This window comes from Gorilla gorilla, chromosome 2 (assembly GCF_029281585.2).
Source record: "Gorilla gorilla gorilla isolate KB3781 chromosome 2, NHGRI_mGorGor1-v2.1_pri, whole genome shotgun sequence".
Taxonomy (NCBI): domain Eukaryota; kingdom Metazoa; phylum Chordata; class Mammalia; order Primates; family Hominidae; genus Gorilla; species Gorilla gorilla.
The window spans coordinates 162,988,589-163,012,626 of NC_086017.1; the positions used below are offsets into that span (position 1 = coordinate 162,988,589).

At 36.6% G+C, this 24,038-nt stretch overlaps 1 long non-coding RNA gene across 2 annotated transcripts in view; it reads right to left on the minus strand.

Moving 5' to 3' along the window:
- Positions 1-24,038, minus strand: part of LOC134758108 (uncharacterized) — a 189,739-nt gene that overhangs the window by 90,092 nt on the left and 75,609 nt on the right. The gene's annotated exons all lie outside the window — the stretch shown is intronic.

A 24,038-nucleotide genomic window follows, 5' to 3' on the forward strand; every position in this document is an offset into this window, starting at 1 on the left:
CACACGTCATGGGAGGAACCCAGTGGGAGGTAATTGAATCATGGGGGTGACTCTTTCCCATGCTGTTCTCATGATAGTGAATAAGTCTCACAAGAGCTAACGGTTTTAAAAATGAGTTTCCCTGCACAAGCTCTCTGTCTCTTTGCCTGCCGCTATCTATGCAAGACATAACTTGCTCCTCCTTGCCTTCCACCATGATTGTGAGGCCTCCCTAGCCATGTGGAACTGTAAGTCCATTAAACCCCTTTTGCTTCCCAGTCTCAGGTATGTCTTTATCAGCAGCATGAAAACAGACTAATATACTCACCATCCTCAGTGTCTGTTTGTGTGTGCATACTTATAATTGTATTTTTGAGTACCATCTAAATATTATATCTAGGCAGAGAAGGGATATGGCAGAAGAGCTGTATTTGAGGTAATTTTATTTTATCAGGAAAACAGTAGTAATCTCAGAAGATCCAACAAAGAGACTTCTTATATTTCATTTTCTAGGACAGTGTCACAAGGAATTTTGCAAAATAGAATTTTAGTAGTTGGGCAAATTGTACATTCTTATTTTAAGAAATAAGGCAATACCCTAGCCAGAGCAATCAGAAAAGAGGAAGAAATAAAGGGCATCCAAATCAGTAAAGAGGAAGTCAAACTGTCACAGTTTGCCAGTGATATGATTATATGATTATATACCTAGAAAACCCTAAAGACTCATCAGGTCATAGATCTGATAAATGAATTCAGTAAAGTTTCAGAATACAAAATAAAAGTACACAAATCAGTAGCTCTGCTATACACCAACAGTGATCAAGCTGAGAATCAAATCAAGAACTCAACCCCTTTTACAACAGCTGCAAAAAAATAAAATTAAATGAGATACTTAGGAATATACCTAACCAAGTAGGTGAAAGATCTCTACAAGGAAAACTACAAAACACTACTGAAAGAAATCATAGATGACACAAACAAATGGAAATACATCCCATTCTCATGGATAGGTAGAATCGGTATTGTGAAAATGACCATACTGCCAAAAGCAATCTATAAATTCAATGCAATTCCCATCAAAATACCATCATTATTCTTCACAGAACTAGAAAAAAAATTCTAAAATTCACGTGGAGCCGAAAAGGAGCCTACATAGCCAAAGCAAGACTAAGCAGAACACAAACAAACAAACAAACAAACAAAAAACAAATCTGGAGGCATCACATAACCTGACTTCAAACTATACTACAAGGCTATAGTTACCAAAACAGCATGGTACTGGTATAAAAACAGGCATGTAGACCAATGGAACAGAATAGAGAACTGGAAATAAAGCCAAATACTTACAGCCAACAAAGCAAACAAAAACATAAAGTGGGGAAAGGACAACCTATTCAACAAATGATGCTGGGATAATTGGCAAGCCACATGGAGAAGAATGAACCTGGATCCTTATCTCTCATCTTACACAAAAATCAACTCAAGATGTATCAAAGACCTGAAACCATAAAAATTCTAGAAGATAACGTTGGAAAAAACCTCTTCTACCTATTGGCTTAGGCAAAGTGTTCATGATGAAGAACCCAAAAGCCGATGCAACAAAAACAAAAATAAATAGGTGGGACTTAATTAAGCTAACACACTTCTGCACAGCACAGCAAATGAAATAATCAGCAGAGTTAACAGACAACCCACAGAGTGGGAGAAAATCCTTGCAAATTATGCATCCAGCAAAGGACTAATATCCAGAATCCACAAAGAACTCAAACAAATCAGCAAGAAAAAAATAATCCAATCAAAAAATGGGCTAAGGACATAAATAGACAATTCTCAATAGAAGATATACAAATGTCCAAGAAACATGAAAAAATGCTCAGCATCACTAATTATCAGAGAATGTGAATCAAACCACAGTGCAATACCACCTTACTCCTGCAAGAAGGCCATAATTTAAAAATCAAAAAATAATAGATGTTGGCATGGATGTGGACAAAAGTGTAAAAGAAAACACTTTTACACTGCTGGTGGAAATGTAAAGTAATACAACCACTATGGAAAACAGTACAGAAATTTCTTAAAGAACTAAAAGTAGAACTACCATTTGATCCAGTAATCCTGCTACTGGGTATCTTCCCAAAGGGAAAAGAAGTCATTATATGAAAAAGACACTTGCACACGCATGTTTATAGCAGCACAATTTCCAATTGCAAAAATGTGGAATCAGCCTAAATGTCCATTAACCAACAAGTGGACAAAGAAAATGTTATATATATATGTATATACATATACATATACATATACATACACACACACACACACACACACACACACACCATGGAATACTACCCAGCCATAAAAAGAAATGAAATAATGGAATTTTCAGAAACCTGGATGGGTTTGGGGGCCAGCAATGTAAGTGAAATAACTCAGGAGTGGAAAACAAAATATCGTATGTGCTCACTTATATAAGTCAGAGCTGAGCCATGAGGACACAAAGGCCTAAGAATGATATAATGAACACAGGGGACTTGGGGGGAAAGTTGAGAGGGCGGTGAGGGATACAATACTACACATTGGGACAGTGTACACTGCTCAGGTGATGAGTGCAACAAAATCTCAGAAATTACCACTAAAGAACTTATCCATCTAACCAAATACCACCTGTTGCCCCAAAACTTTTAAAATAATGAAAAATGAAAAAAAAAGTCCAGGGGATAAAAGTTGGAAAAAGATAAAAGCACTTAATCTGTAAAACAGGCAAAAAATAAAGAAAGAAAAGAAAAGAAAAGGAAAGGAAAGAAAGCAATAATATAGGCAACTAGTAGAATATGCCACACATATCTACAGCAGGAATTTGTTAAAAAGCAATCGTGGAATAATGATTTTCTGAGTAAATAAGGACAGTTGTAGGTTAATATTAAAGGTAATGAATAGAAACATAAGTTGGATTATGGTCCCAAATTGACCGTTTCTGTACCATGTACAAATAATGTGTTGGCTGCTTTGAAATAATCTCTAGAACTCATCCATGCCTGGCGTGTGCTATTGTTTTATCTGATCCTTCTTCAAGGGTAGAAAGCAGTGACACTAACATGGATACTAACAAGCAAACACCTTCTTGGCCAGAAAGTTGGGTTTTTAACTGTTATCTGTGACATTTGTACATTAAGCAAATATTTTCTTTGACACTTTGATATTCTGCTTTTTGTCCTAAAGGCAAAAAGCAGACAGGAGAAGCAGGTCAGAGTGTCAGCCTACCGAGATCTATGAAACTAACATTCTGAAAGTTGGAACTTTATCTTCATAAAGGTGATAATGTTTTTAGATTAGTTTAATTTTTAGTAAAATTGAGTGGCAGTGATATGATTTCAAAACAGGGGGATTACTTTGGGAGAAAATCCAAAAATTCCAATGATCTGGCAATTCTATTTCAGGTGTTTTTCTCAAAACAAACTGAAACATAGGTCTACAAGACAGACTGGTACACGTAAGTGTATTTTGGCTTTATTAGTATCAGCAAAAAATTGGGGGGGTGGAATTCTCTAACATTTTCTATTTTCCTCCTCTTCAACTTCTAACAACTGAAATTTAGTACTTACTTGAGGACGCTGCTTTCTCTATATTCCTTACATCACAAGGGCTAGGAGTGAGGTAGGGATTTGCCTTACTTACTGCTCCTTGAAGACCATTCCTTCTACCGCCAGTTTTGTTCAGGGGTTAGCAACCTACAGCCTACTGGCCAAATTCAACCTCTTGCCTGTTTTTGTACAACTCTAAGCTAAAAATGGTTTATACATTATAAAGCACTGTGGAAAAAATAAGAAAAATAAGAAGCAGTGATGGTAGCAGTGGAGAAGGAGGAACAGGAGGAGCAACAGCAGGAGCAAGAAGAGCAGGAGGAGGGAGGAACAGGAGCAGGAAACAAAGACTATATGTGACTGGCAAAGCCTAAAATATTTATTACCTGACCCTTTACAGAAAAAGCTTGCAATAGACCTTACCACCACTACTCAGTCCTTTCTGTAGTCATCTCCTGAGCCCTGTGTTACTCTCCCTCATATCTTAAGAGATTTTGAGCTCACTGACAATATCTCACAATTACATTGGTAATCTCCGTATTTATCTAGATGATCCGTCGAGCTACCTAGAATCCCAGCTGTTTGGCATTCTCTCCCCTAATAATCTTGTTCTTTTAGTGGATAAAAAACTCTCATGGTCAATCCTAGAATGTGTTATGATCAATTACTGTGCCTACTCTATAATATCAATACCAAACATTCCAGTTCACTCCAGTTGGGTCTCTAATTTTAATAACATTTAAGAAATACTAGAAGTTAAAATTCATTGACTATATCCAACACTTCACTCTTCCTCATTGCCCTAACGTAATTTTTTCTCTTCCTTACCCAGAATATGTTCTGTGGTCAGTTAGAGCAATGCCTCCCTTGCACATGCCATCAACCATCAACCCCCTTGGATCTCTACTAATGTACTTGTTTATCAAAACTCCAACCTTGAAGACATTCACCCACTGCCTACTCTTCACATGTACCTATGCAGCTACACATGGTTGGAGAAAACCAAAAAAGTGCTGAAATTTCCCACTTAAATGAAGTCTGTAAACCTCAATTATGCCTTTACTAATGCCTAGCAATCATACTATAATTTTCCAGTCCCTTGAGACTTCTGTTCCTAACTCTCATCAGGTCTCCGATACCTCCTCTGCCATCTTTGATCACAGCTGATAACTGTGCTTCCTATTTCACCGAGGACACAGAAACAATTGAAGAAAATGTCCACAAGTTCTCACCCTATATCGACCTCTATAGTCTATTTCACCTTTTATTACTATAGATGAACTAAGCGTTTGTGCTTCTGTGTAAGGATTGTTCCTCTCAATATGTGCACACGTAAATGACTCTTGATTTTGATGTTTCTTCCAATTTGTTGTGTATTAAGAATCATCTCAAAGGGTTCTTTTAACAAATGAATTTTGAGATACCACTACCCAGAACTTTCCTTCATCAGGAAGCCCTTAGATGATTCCAAACAAAGAACATTCTAAATAAAACCAATCTGGTGACAGAGAAAGATAAATATATTAACCACTTCAATTGATAGAAATAAGAATTTTGTTCTTCAGACTGGAAAGAAGGAAGGAAGCATACTGCCAAGAAAACCTTGACACTTGCCCTGAATTTGGAGGAACAAACAGGAGTCTCCAATGAAGAGGATAGCTATGGGAAAGTATTTGAAACAGGAGAAACAATGCTTTGGAGATCCTGGAGGCAGTAAACCACATAGTTCATTTCATCCTTTGATATCTTTCCTGGAGAGTAGAAGGCAGGGAAGCTGGCTGGAGAAGTGAAGTTCTGAGGAGCCTGGGCTGCTGAGCCATATACACTAAAGGTTGCTCTGATTGATGCAGTACGTGATATGATCTTTAGGAGAACAGTGTGGTAGGTGGACTGCAGAGACACTAAATGGAAACAGGATGAGGCCCTGGCTATACCTGCAGTGATTGTGTGGCCTGAGAAGCTGCAAAAAAACTAGGGGAGTGTCTCTGAGGAATTTGTAGGGACATAAGAATTTCAAGAGGAAGGGGGTAATTGGTTCTGTCAATGCTAAAAATAAGATGTGAAAAAGTGTCAGATAGTCTCCTAAAAACCTGTGGCTCATGCAGTTACTTTCTGTAACTTCCTTTTTCCTTCCCTGACCTTAAAATATAAGGGTGAAGTCAAGTCATTCCTTTATGACATAGGGCAGTGGTCTCATATTACTATCACACGAGAGTTTTAAAACATCATTTGCTGAAGCCACACCTTGAGCTATTATTATGTCTCAATCTCTGAAGGTATGGCCTAAGCATCAATATTTTTTTGAAGCTCTTCACAAGATTTCAATGTACAGGAAGATCAAAAAACACTGACTTAGAGAGTGAGGAACATTTCTTTTCACGTACAGAGTTCCAACACCATTTAAGTGTTTCAATTTCCCAGTAGTAATATTTATCACCCACCAATAATATTCATCAGATTTTACTTTAGGAAATATATATCTTAGAAAATCCTACAGATAGATAGATAGATAGATAGATAGATAGATAGATAGATAGATAGATAGATAGATGGATAGATAGATAGATAGACAGATAGACAGATAGACAGATAGATAAAGATATACACATACATATATGTATATATGTATATATCATAGAACTAAATGAGTATATAAATATGTGTGTGCACACATTTAGTTTTCACAATTTCATTAGGTAAACAATATATGTAGTATATATAAAAATATACATATATTTTTTGACATATATAAAATATATATAAGTATACATATATATATATATATATTTTTTTTTTTTTTTTGAGATGGAGTCTCGCTCTGTTGCCCAGGCTGGAGTGCAGTGGCGCAATCTCGGCTCACTGTAACGTCCGCCTCCCGGGTTCAAGAGATTCTCCTGCCTCCGCTTCTGGAGCAGCTGGGATCACAGGCGCCCACCACCACACCCGTCTAATTTTTGTATTTTTTAGTAGAGATGGGGTTTCGCCATGTTGGCCAGGCTGATCTTGAACTCCTGACCTCAGGTGATCCGCCCTCCTCAGCCTCCCCAAGTGCTGGGATTACAGGCGTGAGCCACCGCTCCCGGCTGACAACAATATTAATAGGTATTTTGCAGAGAAGGAAAAGGAAGAAATTGAATTTACATGGGTTTCCAAGGTCCCATGGCTAATAAGTGGCAGAGCTGAAAGCCAACCCCCATAGGCCAGTTTCAAAGGCTTTGCCATCAATTGCTTAAGGATTTTGGAGACTACTTTTTGCTTTCTTAGAAAGGGTGGTAGGAAAACAAGGGAATCTGAATCATACAAATACCAGATTAAGTATAAAACCACTAACTAGGTAACCTCAGGAAAATCTCAAGATTCCTGAGACTGCCGCAAAGATCCACAGCTCTGTTGTTAACAGTGTGCAACGTGGATAATCAAGAGTTAATTATGCTTAGTTTCTTTACCATATAAACAAATCAATACCCTTCTGATGTACCTCAATAGTGGAAAAAGCATTTAACATTTTGCAATGAATCACTGCAAATTGGTATGTTGCTTGGGCCCTAAGTGTATGTGTTGGGGAGCGGCAGGAGGGAATTTGAGCTGCACAAATACCCAGTAAATCAAAAAGGTGCTCAGGCATTTAGAAACTCACCAGATGCCAGAGGGGGCATGACACGCAGGATCCAGGAGAAGATTTTGATTTCCTCTGTGCTCTGAGCTCTTTAACCTGGACCTGAGGAATATCTGCCCAGCAACCCGTCAAAAGGAAGCAGTGGGAAAAAAGCACACGTCAAAAGGAAGCAGTGGGAAAAAAGCACACAGTTGTGGCTGGTGACCATTTTAGCTCAAAAAAACCACAGCTGCTGGTTGTTACCAAATGCCAAAAAATCACTAAACCTTGTTGATTGTCTCATATAACTTATGTCTAGCCTTCTAGCCTTTAAAATTTTTCATTTACAGGAGGAGCAGGATTGAAAATAAATAAAATTAAATTTAAAAATAAAATAAATTTTTCATAGCTTTCCCGGAGTTTTTCAAGTTTATTTTATATTATATTATTGTTAAATGGGGTCTAATCTTGGTACCAGTACTTTAAATTATTCTCTTAGAATAAGTATTCACAATTTCTTTCTCTTGATGCCAAAAAGAGATTAATTAGGGCTGGAATTATTTCCAATGGCATTTCAAAAATTCTTAGCTCCTCCCTCTCCCTAGGCTTAAGCATTGTTATAAAATTAAAAATAGCCCATTTTGGAAAGTCCAAGATTCTTTAAAACTGAAGTCTCTTATAAAAAATCAAGAGGAGGCTTCTCTCTCATTTGCCAATTTCTTTAAAACAAGAGGTACCGTTGTCAGTACTTTTAAAGTGCTGAAAAAGACTACAAGCCTGCAAAAGAAGGCTGAGTGTTTCATTCTAGGGCTGTTTTTTCTTAGTGAACATCCATTGACTTCATTTTGGAGGTTGTATCTGAGAGAGCCCTCTTTCTTACAAGTAAAGTAAAACACCAGTCAGCTGAACTCTTCATCAAAGATACTCTTCATTTATCTCTTGATGACACAATGTCACTCTTCCCTTTCAAGCTGAGCCTTCAGATTCTCCAAAGGTTTCGACCTCCCACAAAGTCTTCACGAGGTGACTCGCTCTTTAAGGAGCCCTGCTATTATGCCATATGGTGTTATGACTCAGCAAACCTGCAGTCCCTTCTACTTCCGAGACCTGGAGAGACATGTTCTAACTGCTTCTGGATGAACCAGGCATACCAGTATTAGTTCATGCCATCCAAAAAGAAACTTCATGTTCTTTTTAACTCTAAATTACTAAAGCTAAAAGTTATAGTCTTCTGATCTTCAAGAGTTCCCAAAATTATGCTCTCTGGTGATTAAACTCCCTTCCCTAAAAAGTGGCTCATCCTAATAGTGCAATGTTCACTATGTGTCAGCTTTAAAATTCTATGCCTGTAAAATACTCGAAGTTTAGAGAATGCATCTTTTTTCAAACGCTTCTTAACTTTCTGAGGGTGAGGACCAATTTAACAGGATTACATGTAAATTGGCCTTTCAGCTATGACCATTTCAAATCTTGGAAAATTTTTCTCCTGCATATGCTTTATCCTTAAGTAAAGATACATAGTATCTATTTAGAGATCTAATCACAACTTTATAACCTTTAAAATATTTATTCTATAAATTAAATACCAAATATGAACATATAGCGTGTACACATATGCATATATGTACATATGTATGTGTGTGTATATATAGGTATACCCATATACATAAAATCTCAAACAAAGAAATTGTCAATAAGATTAAACTGTGGCTCCCTGGAGTATAGGAGAAGTTATATACATGAGCTAGAACTCAATCAGTAATTTGGAATTGAAGATTGGCTTAGGAAATAAGAAACTTCATACTTTATACTAATTTAAGTAAAACAGTGCTTGAATATATTTAAGTATATAGACTTAGATGAATTCTATTTTTAATCTAATTAAATTAGAAGTAACATGCATTAATATATTAGATAAATCATTTATTTACAGTGAATCGAAGTTGGACATATTCCTTGAAAATATTTTGAACATTATTTTAATGATTAGGAATTCAATTAAAAAGTGATTTTACTTTATTTGCTAAAGAATGACTTTCAATAGTTTAGTCTCAAAATTGTTACACATGATTACCAGTGTGAAATATATGAGCAAACATAAAAATAATACCTCCCTGCCAAAAACAGCTCCTGTTAGAAAATATTTTATTAACTAATCAAATAATCTTCTGGTAAATACAGAGAGATGTTTAAAAGTTGCAATCGAATTACAAGGACACAACAAAACTAAAGGAAATGCAAGAATGCCTGAACCGTTTATTAATAAAATACTGATTTATACAATTGATATTAAAAAATGACAGTTATTTTGTCATTTTCTTTTGAGAATAAGCAAATTATGCCTGTAATCTCAGCACTTTGGGAAGCCGAGGTGGGCGGATCACGAGGTCAGGAGATGGAGACCATCCTGGCTAACATGGTGAAATCCTGTCTCTACTAAAAATACAAAAAATTAGCCAGGCATGATGGAACGTGCCTGTAGTCCAGACTACTGGGAGGCTGAGGCAGGAGAATCACTTGAACCCAGGAGGTGGAGGTGGCACTGAGCAGAGATTGCGCCGAGATTGCGCCACTGCACCTCAGCCTGGGCAACAGAGCGAGACTCTGTCTCAAAATAAATAAACAAACAAACAAACAAACTATTATTTAAAAATTAATTAATGTAAAATAATGGATTAGAAATTATTACAATTTACTTCTTCAGCTTAATCATGTATGACTTCAGTACAGTTTTCTCTTAGAAGAAAATAAGAGAGAAGATGCGTATCGTCAAATGAGTTTAGATTTTTAAGTGCTCAATTTTCCAATACGGTGCAAAGAAACTGAAATTGCTTTCAGTCAGAAGAAAATAAGATAAAATTCAGTAAAAAGGAAATAAAGCCAAATGCATTAGTTGGAACGGAACTCCACCAGTTAGTGACTACAGCTAAGGATTGTTTTCTTTCATACGTTCTTAGTCTGCCCCCTTGTGGGCTCCAGAAAGCTGTTACCCAGCATAAGCTAACGTGATAAAGTTAGATATCCAATAAAATCATGTTTTAATAATTCCTTTAATGTGGTTTAGAAAAATGTCTAAACTTGCTTTAGTTTATCAAACAAAAGCATTTAAAATTATAAATAAATATCTCAAAACTTACACCTCTAAATAAATTGAAAGAAGATATTTCCTTTAATTCCTAAAATTCTTTTTAAGAATGAAATTACCCATCCTGGGCAACATAGCGAGAGTCTGTCTCTAAAACAATTAGCCAGGGATGGTGCCATAGTCCCAGCCTCTCAGCAGGCTGAGATGGCAGGATCCTTTGAGCCAAGGAGTTTCAAGTTTCAGTGAACTGCCATCATTATGTCACTGTGCTCCAGCCTGGGCTGAGAGAGGGAGGCTCCATCTCTCAAAAGAAAAGAAAAAGAAAATAAATTACTATATAAGCCTCACAGAAATTGGAACTATAAAGCAATTGTCAAAAAATGCTATCTGAAACAATCTAGCTGAGGTGTTTTTTTTGCATTTATTTAATGTTCCATGTATAGAATGGAAAGCATTTATGACTTCTTTGTAAAAATAAACTGCATTACTATTATCGGAGAGACGAAGAAGCACATTAACTACAGTATCTTCTTGTAATTGAAAATTGCTCCGATGGAGATACTGCAAGTTTGAAGATCTGAACTTCATTGCCGATGTCATTGTCATTCCTTGATTTGCCTAAACTTAAAATTTCAACATTTGTAGATTAAAAGGTATCCTGTGATAACCATCTCCTGGCATATTTTATAACTAATAGATAAATATTGTTGATGTCTTTTAAATTAAATTCTTAAATTTTTAGTATTTAAACAGGCAATCACTAGGTAACTATAATCAATATGCTTGATTTTGTTTTTTATTACATATTCCATATGTTTCATTTTATCTTCTACATTACACACAGTCCTTCCATGAATTCAGGCATATGTTGTTTTTTCATTTTTGGCAGTACAATACACTTTTGCTTTCCATGTTTAATTGGATGAGTAGATTCTTACAAAAAATAAGACAAAGAATAAACACTAATATTTCGATTAATTATAATACCATTTTCTCAAGTAGTGTTCCAGGATTCAGTATGACCATAACCTTTAAGTAAAGTTCACTACATTGTTTCAAGATAGAAAGCAAAGTAAAACCAGGTGGTACAAACTAAGTTACATGCTCATACAGGCCCACGCGCATGTGTGCACACACACACACATACACACACACACACAATTTTCTTACCAACACATCTCTCTGTAACTCTTCGGTGATCCTGGACAAGGTTCCCACGCCTCTTTGGATTTAGTTTTCTCGCCTATGAAATGGTACTACATCAGCTGGTCAATGTTTTTTTGAACTGAGGTCTACAGATCTGCTTATATGTCCACAAGTGGTCCAGGAGAACTTTAAAGTACAGTTTTCCCTCAGTATCTCTAGGGAATTGATTCCAGGACCTCTCACAAATACCAAAATCCATTGACGCTCAAGTTCCTGTTATAAAATGGCATAGTATTTGCAAATACCAAAATCTATTGATGCTCAAGTTCCTGTTATAAAATGGCATAGTATTTGCATATAATCTAAGCAAATCCTCCTCTATAGATTAGATGCAAATCCTCCTCTATTCAGTCATGAATCACTTAACCATAGGGATACATTCTAAGAAATGTTGTTAAGCAATTTTTTTGTTGCGTGAATTTCATAGAATGTACTTACACAAACCTAGATGATATAGCTGACTATACACCTAGGCTATATGGTATAGCCCTATCACTTCTAGGCTGCAAACCTGTACAGCATGTTAGGGTACTAAATACCACAGGCAATTGGAATACAATTGTATTAGTGTATCTAAACATATTTAAACACAGCAAAGGCAATGCCACGCACTATAATGTTAAAATGGCTGTGATATCACTAGACAGTAGAAAATTTTCAGCTTCATTAGAATGTTATGGGGCCACCATTGTATATGTGGTCTAAAACATCAATATGTAGCACATAACTGTACTTTAAATAAGCTCTAGGTTACTTATAATACCTCATCCAATGTAAATGATATGTAAATAGTTATTATACCATGTTATTTAAGGAATATGACAAGAAAAAATGTCTGCATATGTTTAGTGCAGATGCGATTCAAAAAAAATGTATTTTTGATCCAGGATTGGTTGAATCCACAGATGTATAACTCATGACTATGAAGGGATGACTGTGCTTTGTTTTTATAATTATGGTAATATAAACACATACACAAATTGTGGATCATTTAGATGATCACTTTATAACTGGGCACAGCCATGAAACCAAAACCTAAAGTCGAGGTTTTGAATTTTTAAAATTGAAATATCTTTGTAGTCCTCATAGGTACTCTTGATAGTCCACAAGTGCCCAAATTTGAGAAACATTTCTCAAATTCCTTTCAGCATTTAATATTGATTTAAAAATATGATGCTCACTTGCTTTAAATGAAGCTACCAGCAGAAAGCAGCACACTGAAAAAAAAAAAAGACAAAATTGCTTTTCCTCTATTAGGTTTGCGTGCTCAACTCCTATAAGCATCTTGAAAGAAGTAGAGCGACTTAGACGATAATGCATTTCATGTCTAAACCAAGCAGTAACAGTGTTTGTGAAGGAAAACCTCCAGGAAGAGCTTGCTAAAATTTCTAACAAAATGATGTTAATCTATAGTGCTCTTTGTCAGCGTGTAACAGAAGAGATGTCATAAACTCCGAGAGAAAAGAAAAGTCAAAACATTAAAAGGACTCGTGACATCAATGATACAGAAGCAAAGAATGTTAAGCATTTCAAGGAAATACACTCCACAAACACAAAAGTCACTCCCTTGTGGTTTCAAAATAATTGAACCTATGCAAAAATGAAGTTATTAATGAATGGACTGAACATTATTAAGAGCAATTTATCAAAAGAAAGATAGATTGCTGATCAGTTGCAGAATGAACATACTCCAAATGTAAAGATGGTTCAGAGTATTTGGACTAATCAATTGTAATAACTCAAAGCAGAAGGAAATAGATGGCAAGTAGAAAGACTAATATCTGTTGAGCTTCTAATGTGTGTTTACTTTAATCAAATAATTACTAAGATCATCTACTAATAACAATCATGGGTTCAAACTCTGTCTCTGCTAACAAATAGTTCAAAGCCCACAAATTTGTAAAGATCACTAAAAAAAAAAAAAGCAGAATTCAAAAATTGTCAAATACAGAATTCTTATTTTTGGGAGCCAATATAATTAGTTACCAATATTTATTTTTTGTTTGTTTTTGGGGGTTTTGTTTCATTATTTTTTGTTTTCTGGGTTTGTTTTTGTTTTTGTTTTTGTTTTGAGACAGGGTCTCACTCTGTCATCCTGGCTAGAGTGCAGCAGTGCAATTATGGCTCAGCCTTATCCTCCCCAGGCTCAGGTGATTCTCCCGTATCAGCCTCTGGAGTGGCTGGGACTACAGGCGTGTGCCACCATGCCAGGCTAACTTTTCTATTTTCTGTAGAGACCAGGGTTTTGCCATGTTCCCAGGCTGGTCTTGAACTCCTGGGCTCAAGGGATCCTCCCGACTCTGCCTCCCAAAGTGGAGGGATTACAGGCTTGAGTCACCAGGCACAGCCAGTTACCAACACTTAATTACTATATCGATGCTACTTTTGTGATCTAATTATTTGAGTTTTATTTAATTTGATCTGATATGTTGAGTATAATACAGACAATCATGAATTTGTTACCAAAATATTTAATGATTATACTTTTTCATTAAAAAAACTAATTTAAAATTCATAACTGAATAAGCATTTGTCATAAAATACATCATTATCCTATAATTAACTTCTTTCTTTTTAGCATATATGTGTTATTTCTAGACATATAACAGAGGGGATATGTTTTAATATTAAAATTATAACTTTAATTTTTTTAAAAAAATCATATTTCTTTATGAATCAGTCTTTAAAAATTTTAGACTCTTTATGGCCCCATATATTCATTTCTGATCAAACACACCGAAAATAAAAACAAAAACCCAGATAAACGCCAAAACTGCCCATCTAAGTTAGATCTGCCCCTTTCTCTCTTGCCAATAATGGAAAAATCACCAGCTTTCACAACTTTGCAGAAAAGGTCAAAAATAAACAAAAGAACAGGCCATGTGTTTTATTATGATGTTAACACAAATAAAAGAGAAAGCAAACATTTCTCCCTCTGCTTTCATAGTACACAAGATTAAAAGCAACAGCTGGCTTTGCCTTTCTAAAACTATCTATCATGTTCACAATTGCCTAACACTGACTTAGAGATAAACTGAGCTGAAGGTATACAGAGAGAAGGGTACTATCATAATTGTGCCATGACTTCTGGCTGACTGAATTCTGTGAAACCTACAGCACACCCTCTGATATTCTCCCTCACCTCAGAGCAGTGTCTCAACACTTTACTAATTAGTGTACTAGCCTTGTGATTTTGCCATATCTAGGTGTCATTCATACTATTAATTTTCTTAATGTTTTCTATTAATTATTATAAAATTAAATACATTTGTTCTTAAGAAGCCAACTTTATGTTATATCATAAATAGGAAAGCAGTGTCTCCTGTCATGAATGTAATAGAAACAAAATACTAGTACATACTATCTGACTACTCTTGCCTATCAAAACTCTGAGCCTAAGACCTCATATATCTTTTATAAAGGATAACAGCAAGTGTTACAGAATACTAAAAACTTGAAATAATCAAATAAGAGTTTCTTCTTGATGTATTTCACATTGGTTGAAAGGTAATTGTAAAAAGGAAATGCAAGATTCGAGTTTGGTAATAAAAAAGTCAGGATTGATAATGTTTTAGATTCGTACATTTCCAGGCACTTCAGAAAAATACCAATTTTATGTCAAGCTCCAAGACAACCCAGAATATCCCATCAGGCCTCCCCAAGGTTGGAGTGAAGTCTGCTGGAGGCATAATAGGTTTCATTCTCCACAGACTCAATTCTCCTTCTGTCCGTATCATTCCTTTCTCCTGATATACAATTATCTCACCATGTTTCCTTCAAGTTAATAGGCTGTTAAATGTATACTGGCTACTATATTAGAGTAAGAGCAACTTATTGGGTATAAATAAAACTATGAAATTTGACAAAAATATAGTTTGGAATTTGCTGTTGTTTCCAGGTTTACTTCCATCCAATACTAGGCTGAGGTCAGTTATGTTTATTTTGTTTGCTTGTTTTCTCCCCAGTTGTATCAATTATTGAGCATTTAAGATCCAATTTTGTTTGCCTCCAAAGTTTGCCATTGATCAACATATAATTCAATTTCTACAAACAAATGATAAAACTTAACCGAACCAACTATGCCCAAACCACATCAGTTAACACCACTTGTCTGAATAGAATCCTTTTCATTCTCTAAGGCTCAACCCCAAAACATTTTCTCTTTACTTTCTCAATAAGAACTTTATTTCATTGTTGCAACACTCAATTTTTGTCCTTTTTTAAAAAATTATTTAAAAAATTATTTTTTATTTCATATTTCCCTGTAGTACCTATTAGGTTTTGTATTAGAAACTAAATTAATTGCTGAATTCATTTATGAATAAATAAATAGGAAGTGACTATATTTGAACCAAACACTATTAAAGACTTCCCAAACAATTATGTTGATTATATTAAAGAGAATATATATCTTGTTTTTTGCATAACAGTATACTGAATCTCTAATGAAAACAAGCTTTGAAAATATATTTAGGAGATTAACTTTACATTTTAAAATCCAATGTGTAGAATTTTTACAAATATGACAATATTTTGTATAGAAATGTACTCCCTCCCTCAAAGGAAGAATGGAGAAAGTCACTGCTTTATCCTGATTCCATTTAATAAAATTTATATCGGTCCTCAGAGAATTTAATTTATTTATTTAATTATTTATTTAATTTTATGTTAGTATTAAAACTAGCATAACTATGTCATATAATAGCAACTTATAGTCAATGTAGAGACTAAAGCTTTTAGAGTTGTTTTATAAAAGCAGATCTAACAAATACTTTTAAAATGTTTATCTTTTTAACTTAGCTATAATTTATTACTGAGTAAGATATAAATCAAAGTTAATCATTCTCTGTATTTTTATTGTTTTAAAAGGCATGTCTGAAATGGCGAATTATTTTCTCATTAGAATTTTAATCAATTACTAAAGTTCCATTTTATAATTTATTTATTTTTGTAGTCAATATTTAATCTGCTATTATGTGTTAGGCACTTCAAGTGAATAATGATTAATCAGTTTTCGTCCTTTCTGTTTAGTTGGGACTCTTGTTTTTAAGTAAAAGAAACACGTTTAATCATCTAAATAATAAAGCAGTTTAGTGGGGATTTGAAGGAATATGGGAGAGCAATTTCTAAAATATGGAAAAACAGCTCAGAGAAAACCAAAGGCAGAAACTGCCTAGAGCCACAGCTCATGGAAAAGTGAAGGTAACAGCTATCAGGGACCCAAGCTCCTATCTCCTAGAGGGTGATTCCTCTACCTTGCTCTGGATTTCTGATTTAAAATCAAATAAATGACACAGCAACACCCTTTACCTCACAGAAATCTTGATACATGCTTTGACTTCTGCTCTTGATGATGCCTCATTTTCTCAGTTACCCCGTTTGAAATTTCCAAAGAGAAATCTAATATCTAGGCTTACTTTTCCAAACCAGATTATTTAATTCAGAGGTCAAACCATGAGAGCCCACCCCTAAACATCCTGCACAATAAGGGCTTACTTGCTCAGCACACCCTGTGGGTTAGCAGGATCTCTTAAGTGTGACTGAGATTTCTTGAACATTTTCCTCCAAAAACTTTGGGTTTCTTGAGGTAGATAAGTACATCATCCAAAGTATTCTTTGCATATTCACAGGTAGAACCAAATTTCACTTTCTAGTTTTTTCAAATAGTATGTTAACATAATCATATATGTTTTCTTATCTCACTTTACAAGTAAAATTCTTGTCAGATTACATACTGAATTCTATTCCTTAAGATATATTTCTTTTTTTCTTTTTTCTTTTACTTTAAGTTCTGGGATACAAGTACAGAACATGCAGGTTTGTTACATAGGTATACATGTGCCAGAGTGGTTTGCTGCACCTATCAAGCCATCATCTAGGTTTTAAGCCCCACGTGCATTAGCTATTTGTCCTAATGTTCTCCCTCCCTTCGCCCCCAAGCCCCTGACTGGCCCAAGTGTGTGTTGTTACCTTCCCTGTGTCCATGTGTTCTCATTGTTCGACTCCCACTTGTGAGTGAGAACGTGTAGTGTTTGGTTTTCTGTTCCTGTGTTAGTTTGCTGAGGATGATGGCTTCCAGCTTCAACCTTGTCCCTGCAAAGGACATGAACTCATTCCTTTTTAGGGCTGCATAGTATTCCATGGTGTATATTACCACATTTTCTTTATCCACTCTACCATTGATGGGCATTTGGGTTGGTTCCATGTCTTTGTTATTGTAAATAGTGCTGCAATAAACATTCATGTGCATGTGTCTTTATAGTAGAATGATTTATAATCCTTTGGGTATATACCCAGTAATGGGATCGCCGGGTCAAATGGTATTTCTGGTTTTAGATCCTTGAGGAATCGCCCCACTGTCTTCAACAATGGTTGAACGAATTTACATCCCCACCAAGTGTAAAAGCATCTCTTTCTCCACAGCATCACCAGCATCTATTGTTTCTTGACCTTTTTAATAATCGCCATTCTGACTGGCATCAGATAGTATCTCATTGTGGTTTTGATTTGCACTTCTCTAATGATGAGTGATGTTGAGCTTTTTTTCATATGTTTGTTGGCTGCATAAATGTCTTCTTTTGAGAAGTGTCTATTCATATCCTTTGCCCACTTTTTGATGGGGTTGTTTGGTTTTCTTTCTTGTAAATTTGTTTAAGTTCTTTGTAGATTCTGAATATTAGACCTTTGTCAGGTGGGTACATTGCAAAAATTTTCTCCTATTCTTTAGGTTGTCATTCACTCTGATGATAGTTTATTTTGCTGTGCAGAAGTTCTTTAGTTTAGCTAGATCTCATTTGTAAATTTTGGCTTTTGTTGCCATTGCTTTTTGTCATGAAGTCTTTGCCCATGCATATGTCCTGAATGGTATTGCCTAGGTTTTCATCTAGGGTTTTCATGGTTTTGGGTTTTACATTTAACTCTTTAATCCATCTTGAGTTAAGTTTTGTATAAGGTCTAAGGAAGGGATCCAGTTTCAGTTTTCTGCATATGGCTAGCCAACTTTCCCAGCACCATGTATTAAATAGGGAATCTTTTCCCCATTACTTGTTCTTGTCAGGTTTGTCGAAGATCAGACGGTTGTAGATGTGTGGTGTTATTTCTGAGGTCTCTGTTGTGTTCCATTGGTCTATATGTCTGTTTGGGTAGCAGTACCATGTTGTTTTGGTTACTGTAGCCTTGTAGTATAGTTTGAAGTCTGGTAACATGAGGCTTTCAGCTTTGTTGTTTTTGCTTAGGATTGTCTGGGCTATATGGGCCTTTTTTTTTTTTTGGTTCCATTTAAATTTTAAAGTAGTTTTTTCTAATTCTGTGAAGAATGTTAAGGGTAGCTTGATGGGAATAGCATTGAATCTATAAATTACTTTGGGCAATATGGCCATTTTCATGATATTGATTCTTCCTATCCATGAGGATAGAAAGTTTTTCCATTTGTTTGTGTCCTCTCTTATTTCCTTGAGCAGTAGTTTGTAGTTCTCATTGAAGAGGTCCTTCACATCCTTTGTTAGCTATATTCCTAGGTATTTTATTCTCTTTGTAGCAATTGTGATAGGGAATTCATTTACAATTTGGCTCTCTGCTTGTCTATTGTTGGTGTACAGGAATGCTTGTGATTTATGCACATTGATTCTGTATCCTGAGACTTTGCCTAAACTGCTTATCAGCTTAAGTAGTTTTTGGGCTGAATCAATGAGGTTTTCTAACTATAGAATTATGTTGGCAAACAGAGAAAATTTGACTTCCTCTCTTCCTATTTGAATATGCTTTCTTTCTTTCTCTGGCCTGATTGCCCTGGCTAGAACTTCCAATATCGTGTGGAATAGGAGTGGTGAGAGAGGGCCTCCTTTGTCTTGATCTGGTTTTCAAAAGGAGTGCTTCCAGCTTTGCCCATTTAGTATGATATTGGCTGTAGGTTTGTCATAAATAGCTCTTATCATTTTGAGATATGTTCCATCAATACCTAGTTTATTGAGAGTTTTTAACATGAAGGGATGTTGAATGTTATCAAAGGCCTTTTCTGCATCTTTTGAGATAATCATGTGGTTTTTGTCATTGGTTCTGTCTAAGTGATGGATTATGTTTGTTGATTTGTGTATGTTGAACTAGCCTTGCATCCCAGGGATGAAGCCAACTTGATCATGTTGGATAAGCTTTTTGATGTGCTGCTGGATTTGGTTTGCCAGTATTTTATTGAGGATTTTCATATCAATGTTCATCAGGTATATGGGACTGAAGTTTTATTTCTTTGTTGTGTTTCTGCCAGGTTTTGGTATCAGGATGATGCTGGCCTCATAAAATGAGTTAGAGAGGAGTCCTTTTCAATTGTTTGGAATAGTTTCAGAAGGAAACTATTCTTTTTACCTCTAGTAGAATTCAGCTGTGAATCCGTCTTGTCCTGGGCTTTTTTTGGTTAATAGGCTACTAATTACTGCCTCAATTTCAGAACTTATTATTGGTCTATTCATGGATTCAACTTCTTCCTGGTTTAGTCTTGGGAGGGTGTATGTGTCCAGGAATCTATCCATTTTCTAAATTTTCTAGTTTATTTGCATAGAAGTGTTTATAGTGTTCTCTGATGGTAGTTTGTATTTCTGTAGGGTCAGTGGTGATACCCACTTTATTATTTTTTACTGTGTCTATTTGATTCTTCTCTCTTTTCTTCTTTATTAGTCTAGCTAGTGGTCTATCTATTTTGTTTTTTGTTTTCAATAAAAACAGTTCCCGGATTCATTGACTTTTTTGAACTTTTTTTTGTGCGTGTGTAACTCTTTCAGTTCTGCTATGATCTTAGTTAATTCTTGTCTTCTGCTAGGTTTTGGATTTGTTTGCCTTGATTCTCTAGCTCTTTTAATTGTGATGTTAGGGTGTTGACTTGAGATTTTCTAGCTTTCTGATCTGGGTATTTAGTGCTATAAATTTCCCTCTTAACACTCTTTTAGCTGTGTCCCACAGATTCTGGTACGTTGTGTCTTTGTTCTCATTGGTTTCAAAGAACTTCTTAATTTCTGCCTAAATTTCATTATTTACCCATGATTCATTCAGGAGCAGGTTGTTCCATTTCCATGTAGTTGTGTGGTTTTGAGTGAGTTTCTTAATCCTGAGTTCTAATTTGATTGCACTGTGGTCTGAGAGACTGTTATGATTTCCATTCTTTTGCATTTGCTAAGGAGTGTTTTACTTCCAGGTACGTGGTTGATTTTAGAATCAGTGCCATGTCCACTGAGAAGAATGTATATTCTCTTGATTTGTGGTGGAGAATTCTGTCGATGTCTATTAGGTCCACTTGATTCAGAGCCTAGTTCAAGTCCTGAATATCCTTGTTAATTTTCAGTCTCGTTGTTCTGTCTAATATTGGCAGTGGGGTGTTGAAGTCTCCCACTATTATTGTGTGGGAGTCTAAGTCTCTTTTGTAGGTCTCTAAGAACATGTTTTATGAATCTGGGTACTCCCATATTGGGTGCATATATATTTAGGATAGTTACCTCTTCTTGCTGAATTGATCCCTTTACCATTATGTAATGCCCTTCTTTGTCTTTGTTGAACTTGGTTGGTTTAAAGTCTGTTTTGTCAGAGACTAGGATTGCAACCACTTTTTTTTTTTTTTTTTTTTTTTTTTGCTTTCCATTTGCTTGGTAAATTTTCCTTCATCCCTTTAAGCCTATGTGTGTCTTTGCACATGAGATGGGTCTCCTGAATACAGCACATCAATGGGTCTCGACTATCCAATTTGCCAGTCTGTGTCTTTTAATTTGGGTATTTAGCCCATTTACATTTAAGGTTAATATTTTATGTGTGAATTTGACCCTGTCATCAAGATGCTATCTGGTTATTTTGCAAACTAGTTGATGCAGTTTCTTCATAGTGATATTGGCCTTTATATTTTGGTGTGTTTTTGCAGTAGCTGATACCGGATTTTCTTTTCCAAATTTAGTGCTTCCTTCAGCAGCTCTTGTAAGGTGGGCCTGGTGGTGATGAAATCTCTCAGCATTTGCTTGTCTGTAAAGGATTTTAGTTCTTCTTCACTTATGAAGCTTAGTTTGGCTGGAATGAAATTCTGGGTTGAAAATTCTTTCCTTTAACAATGTTGAATATTGGCCCTCACTCTCTTCTGGCTTGTAGGGTTTCTGCTGAGAGGTCCACTGTTAGTCTGATGGGCTTCCCTTTGTAGGTGACCTGGTCTTTCTCTCTGGCTGCCCTTAACATTTTTTTCCTATATTTCAACTGTGGACCATCTGATGATTATATGTTGTGGGGTTGACATTCTCATGGAGTATCTTAGTGGTGTTCTCTGTATTTCCTGAATTTGCATGTTGCCCTGTCTTGCTAGGTTGGGGAAGTTCTCTTGGACAATATCCTGAAGTGTGTTTCCCAACTTGGTTCCCTATCTCTTTCAGGTACTCCAATCGATCATAGGCTTGATCTTTTAACATAGTTCCATATTTCTCTGAGGTTTTGTTCATTTCTTTTCATTCTTTTTTTCTCTAATCTTGTCTGCATGACTTATTTCAGCAAGATGGTCTTTAAACTCTGATATCCTTTCTTCTGCTTGGTCCATTCGGCTGTTGATACTTGTGTATGCTTCATGAAGTTCTCATGCTCTGTTTTTCAGTTCCAATAGGTCATTTATGTTCCTCTCTAAATTGGTTATTCTAGTTAGCAGCTCTTGTAACTTTTTATCAAGGTTCTTAGCTTCTTTGCATTGGGTTAGAACATGCTCCTTTAGCTCAGTAGAGCTTATTATTACCCACCTTCTGAAGCCTACTTCTGTCCATTTCTCCATTTCATCCACTGTTGAGTTCTGCACTGTTGCTGGAGAGGCATTGAGATCATTTGGAAGAGAAGATGCACTCTGACCTTTTGGGTTTTCCGTGTTTTCTCATAGATTCTTTCTCATCTTCATGAGTTTGTCTAATTTCAACCTTTGAGGCTGCTGACCCTTGGATGAGGCTTTTATGGGGACTTTTTTTTGTTGTTGATGCTGTTGCTGTTGCTTTCTGTTTGTTTTTCTTTCCATGGTCAGGTCCCTCTTCTGCAGGGCTACTGCAGTTTGCTGGGGTTCACTTCAGGCCCTATTCACCTGGTTTATTCTTGCGCCTGGAGATGCCACTTGAGGAGGCCGGAGAACAGCACAGATGGGTGCCAGCTCCTTCCTCTAGGATCTCTGATCTCAAGGGGCACTGACCTGATGCCAGTAGGAATGCTCCTGTATAGGGTGTCTAACAATCCCTGTTGGAGGGTCTCACCCAGTTGGGTGCCATGAGGAGCAGGACCCCTTCAACGAAGCACTTTGACTGTCCCTTGGTGGAGTGGGTGTGATTCACTGGAGGAAAAACCATTCATCTGGGCTGCCCGGATTCCTCAGAACTAGCGGGAGGAAAGACTAAGTCTCCTGGTCTGTGGAGACTGTGGCCACCCCTACCCTAGGTGCTCAGGCCCAAGAAGATCAGGAGATCAGAGTTCTGTCCCAGAACCCCTGGCTGGAGTTGTTGGAATTCCTGCAGAGAGGCCCCACCCAGTGTGGAAGGAAGAGTCAGGGTAAGGCCCAAAGAGGCACTCTGGCCGCAGTCTGCCATAGCTGGTGTGTTGAGCTGTGGGGAATACTGCTTGGGACCAAGCCATCCAGCCCTCCCTGGCTCCACCAGTGGAAAAGCAAGGCCTGGAGCTATAGAGATGGCTGCTGCCCTTCCCCCACCCTGGAAGCTTAGTGTGTGAGGCAGCTATCAGTCCCAGTGTTGGCTGCTGCCCCTCCCACAAGGAGCACGAATGGCTTAGACATCAGGCAGCTGCAGTTGTGGTTCTGGCCGCCCCTCCCTCCAGGAATTTGACAGGCTTAAGCAGACTGTAGCTGACTGGCTGTTGAGAATCTGTGTGGCTCTGTGGTTGGGACCCTAGGCCCCGGTGGCATGAGCTCACAAATTGGATCTTCTGATCCACAGGTTGCACAGTGCTGTGGAAAAAGCACAGTTTCCCAGGCTGGGTAGCATGCTCACTCACCACCTCCCTTGGCTGGGGGATGGGGACTCCCCTGCCCTGTGTGGCTCTCAGGTGGGCCGCTGCACCACACTGCTCTTCCTTCCTCTTTGTGGGTTATGCCAGCGTCCTAGTCAGTTCTGATGACAGAGCCTGGATACCTCCGTTGCCAGTGCAGGATTCGCACGCTGCTATGGTTCTTTTCTATGGGAGCCTCCATCATCACTGCTTCTAGTCGGCCATCTTGGCCTCGCCCTTCCTTAAGATATTTTTCTACACTTTGTTATGAAAAGCTTTAAACTGTTTTCTAAGATTTTATTTCAGTTTTATGTATCTACCTTTATGTATCTACCTTCATAATATACCAGTGCTAATGTTTTTCTTTCAGTTATGCTCTAGTTAAGACTGAGAGCTAAGACCAGATGGTTTTTTTCTCAATAAAGAAAACCAAGCAATACACCATGATTTTTATATTTTGGAGAAATACTTGTAACATAAAAGTTATTCATCTCTAGAAAGTTTAGAAAAATTCCATGCAGTTTATTTTTGAGCTTTCTTTTTTATTGTTCTTGTCACGTCCTCTCTTTGACGCTGTCATTTTTGCTATGTTGGGTTTTTTTAAAGTAGT